This window comes from Vicugna pacos, chromosome 16, assembly GCF_048564905.1.
Source record: "Vicugna pacos chromosome 16, VicPac4, whole genome shotgun sequence".
NCBI classification, from domain to species: domain Eukaryota; kingdom Metazoa; phylum Chordata; class Mammalia; order Artiodactyla; family Camelidae; genus Vicugna; species Vicugna pacos.
Window position 1 is genome coordinate 32,913,421 of NC_133002.1, and position 4,362 is coordinate 32,917,782.

The 4,362-nt window shown below is 53.5% G+C and overlaps 1 pseudogene; it reads left to right on the forward strand.

The window, feature by feature from the left end:
* Positions 1-390: 390 nt before the first annotated feature.
* On the forward strand, positions 391-4,114 carry LOC140686090 (keratin, type I cuticular Ha2-like; annotated as a pseudogene).
* The last annotated feature ends 248 nt before the right edge of the window (positions 4,115-4,362 follow it).

The window sequence follows — 4,362 nt, forward strand, 5'->3', positions numbered from 1 at the left end:
ATGAGAGCCCAGGGAAGGAGCTGGTCCTTTGAAGATGGGTCTGGAAGCTGTCTCCTGTGATCAGTGATGGAAGCCTGGAGTCCTGGGTTAGCCAAATGACAAGCTTGGCCTCTTTTATGGTGAAAGGAACTCCTTACTGAAAACCAAATTACAAATTAATTAGCAGCTTCCTCTGGGGCCAGGTCATCAACACCACTCCATGAGGACTTTCGAGCATGAGCCCCCTGCCCCCAAGGGTACAGAAAGGTCCCGGGCAGAATGGGGCTGGAGGACATTAGCAATTCAGGTCCTTGTAGCCCAGGTAGTGGCAGCCTCTCCAACGTGACATCTAACCCCCGCCCAGCCTCCCTCAAGGGCGGCCCCCGGCCCTCCTACGTCTGCTCCAGCAGCATGGGCCGCCAGCCGCAGCTGTGCCTGGGTTATGCCTGCCAGCCCCTGACATGGGTGCCCTTCGTCTGCACGCCCGCCACCTACCGGACAGCCAGCTGCGTCTCCAAGGCCTACCTGTCCAGTCCTGCCGGCCCAGCAGCTGTGGGCCGACCAGTGGCATCTCCAGCTCCATAGGTACCTGCAGCTGGTCCTGCAAAGGCTCCTTCAATGGCAACAAGAAGGGGACCATGCAGTCCCTGAACAACTGCCTGACCAGCAACCTGGAGAAGGTGCGGCAGCTGAAGCGGGACAACAAGGAGCTGGAGTGAGAGATTTAAGGGGCCTGCCAGTCTCAAGGGCACACCTTGTGTCCTGACTACCAGTCTTATTTCAAGACTATAGAGGAACTTCAGCAGAAGGTGAGGGCAAGTGGTGAACAGATTCCCTGGGAGGGCGATTGGAATAGCTGGCCTTCCAGATTTGAATCTCATTAATTGATGAAGCGATGGTCAGGGAAAGAGACTTCCCTAGGGTGTAGAATTATCTCATGATTTGAGTGCTCAGCCAGAGCCCTTAATCTGGAAAAAGGTCTGAGATCTAGTCTCAATTCTGTCATTGATCCATTACATGACTCTAGGAGGTCCCTTCCCTGGGCCTCAGTTTCCTCATGTGTAAAATGGGGATGATGATGGTCCTTATGTTGAGAAGATTCCATGGGTTGATGCCGGTAATGCGCTTAGCACAGCCCCTGGTACCTGGTGAGTTTTCAGTAAATGTAAGTGCTTAAGGACCCTTCTAACTGTCATGTGAATGAATCCACACTTAACAGAGTATTTCCTTCCATGTTGCTCATTGCATCCAAAGTGGGACATGCAACTTTATGAAGACCCAGGTACTTAAAAAAAAAACAAACAAACTCATGCTCTTGAAGGACCAGCAATTCGCTGAATATCCCTCAGAGTTCCAGGACCTTCTGCAGGGATGGCTGCGGGACCGCTGAGCCCTATCAGTCCTCATTTGGGTTCTTTTTCTTTCTTCTTGTCCTGGACTGACCCTCTGTGTGTGCTGTGGCCCCTAGGTTCTGTGTACCAAGGCAGAGAATGCCAGGATGGTTGAGCACATTGACAACACCAAGCTGGCAGCTGACAGCTTCAGGACCAAGTGAGTTTGGCCAGCAGCTGGGGGAGACTCGCTCCCGCACATGCTTGGGGGCCGCGATCCACTGGTTCCGACAGTCGGAAAAGCTCCAGCAGTGCCAGGCCTTCCCTGAGCTCTGTATTCAAGTTCATTCCTCAGTTACTGACCTGGTCCTTACCCAGGTCTGAGACCGATCTGGCCCTGCGGCCACTGGTGGAGGCTGACGCCAATGGCCTGCGCGGAATCCTGCACGAGCTGACCCTGTGCAAAGCTGACCTGGAGGTGCAGGTGGAGTCCCTGAAGGAGGAGCTGATGTGCCTCCAGAAGAACCACAAGGAGGTGAGAACTGAAGTCCTGCTGAGGTGGCCCTAGGAAGGACAGTGGGAAGAAGGTGGGGTTTTGGGACTGGTAGATGTGGATTGAAATTCCTAGGCCTGCCGCATATCATTTCTGTGACTTTCCTGGTTTATTTAACTTTTCTGAGCCTCCTCTGTAAAATGCGAACAATTCTATCAACCAGGGCGGCTATGAGAATTCAGTGAGGTCACAGGTCGTAAACACCTGTCCCTTGGTTGCTATTTGGAAATGCTAACCACCTTCCTTCTGCATTTCCTGGAACTATGTGATCACCAAGTGCTTGCGGTGACTTGTTTTTCTCAGGAGAGCCACATACTAGGGGTAGAGCGGTGCGAGGTGCCCGAGGGGGTTGTTTTCTGGAACTGACGCGGAATGGCCAGTGGGTCTCCGCTAGGCTGGGCTGTGGGGCTGACCCCCATCTCTTCTAAGGCAGAGCTGAACTGCAGTGATTTTCTTTTTTCTCTCCCCATCCTTGGTCCCCTTTCTCTCGTCTGTTTGCATGTAATACACTTAATCCACAAGCCGCAAGTCAGCCCCCTACTCTCTGGCTTTTCTGCATCCCCTGCAGGTCCGAGGAGGGAAGTCCTTAGCCCCAGGCACCCACGTGCCACAAAGCCCACCTGAGCTCTGGTGTTTTTCCCCTTCTTCCCTGGGTTGATGCTCAACCTCTTGACTTCGGATTTGAAAGAACAAATGCCTCTGAACCCTGGCTGGGTTTCCTTAGGCTTAAGTGTACAGTAACAATCTGTCACCACGGACTCCGGGAGAGCCAGAAGGCACCTGACTCATCCCACCTAAATCAGAGGACTGGGAACAGCCCCAGGAAGCTGCTAATAAGGAGTTATTACTCAGCACAGCGGCAGCCGCAGCAACAACTTTCTCGCCTTGGCAGCCAAGCCTGGGAGGAGCCTGCTCTAACTTGGGCCTTGAACCAAGTAAAGCCAGGTTTTAGCTGCCCTCCTTCCCACATGAACACAGGTTGGGAGCGTGGCTGCAGATACACATTTCCCACTTTAGTCCAAATGGATCCAACAAACCCTGATGCTGCTCTTGGCTTCTGCCAAAGTGACAGGAAGCCTCCTGCATCATAGGGGTGTCCAGGTGGAGCTGGAAGACCCCCGGGATGCTGCTGAGTGGCCCACGGTCCTCTCAGGGCCCCTCTAACGCATCTTTAGCATCCTCTGTCCCATCTTTTTCTATCTTCCTGGGGAGGTGAGGCAGATTGTGTGACTTTAGCCTAACTAATGGGGCAACAGACCATAGGAGAATAATCACACACCACTCTGGAAGGAGGCAAAGAGGCCCATAGAGCGATTCCACACAGAGAGATCAGGGGAGGCTTAAAGGAGGAGAAGGCATTTGAGTTGGAGGAGGCTGCTCTTGATCCTAGCGCACATGGGAACCACTGAGGTTTTGGGCAGGGGAGGGACATGACTCGTGTTTGTATATGATCACTCTGGCCACGAAGGTGGGGATGGTTAGGAGGGGCCAGAGTGGGGTTAGGGAGACCAATTAGGAAGCCATTGTGGTCCTGCGGTGAAGACCATGAGGCTGGGACACGGTAAGCTGAGTGGAGACTGTGGGCAGTGGGTGGGACTGAGAGGCATGGGGTGGTGGGGGTGGGACAGCACTGACTGGACTCCTTGCGGAGCTGGGCTTCTTTCTAATCCTGCCCATGTGCCTTTCTTCTGCAGGTTGACCTGTAACCCGTGATCCAAGAGCTCCCATCCCCCTGGTGCACCCGCTCCCAGCGTGACCCGTCTGTGTGCCTTGTGCGTCCTGCCCCCCGGGCGCTACCTAAATGCCCTGGCTCCACTGGATCCTGGAGGGACCTGAGCTGGGTGGCTGGTGCCTCCTTAAGCCAAGCCTGACACAGGTCAGTGGCCACCAAGGGAGGAGGGCCAGCCCTGGCAGGAAGGAAGACCAGGAGCAGCGCCAGGACGTGGTCCATGTGCAATGTGCTGTCATACTGCAGGGGGCGCCCTAGCCCATGCCCCTTAGAAACCGCCACTCCCATTCCATGGGCTCATTGCTCTCTTGAGGGATGTTTCCGGTTGTCTTTGCTGCCTCGGAGCACGTGCTCTTCGTTAATCAGCAAATAAAGCCTCACTCAGGGGCCCCGCAGACATGTCTTTCTCAACTTGCCATTTGTGCTCTGTATCCACCAGCTGATCCTACTCAGTTGGGTTCAAGAGGAATGAGGCCAAATTCTATATTTATTTTTATGACCCCTCTGCTTCTGTAGAGTCTGGAGAGGCATTTGCTAAAAAGGCCTGCATGCCATAAACCAGTTAAAACAACCGATCCAGAGCCAAGTAATAAAATAATAGAGAGAGGAGGGAGATAATTGGGCCAGAAACCTCCGCCAGACCTACTATAATTGAGAATAATATTGAGATAGCGCCACCTCCAAACCTCATTACAGCTGGTACAATGGGATCATTCATTCATTCATTCAAAAAATCTTCAGGCAGTTCCACCTTAGGGGCTGGCTAACCC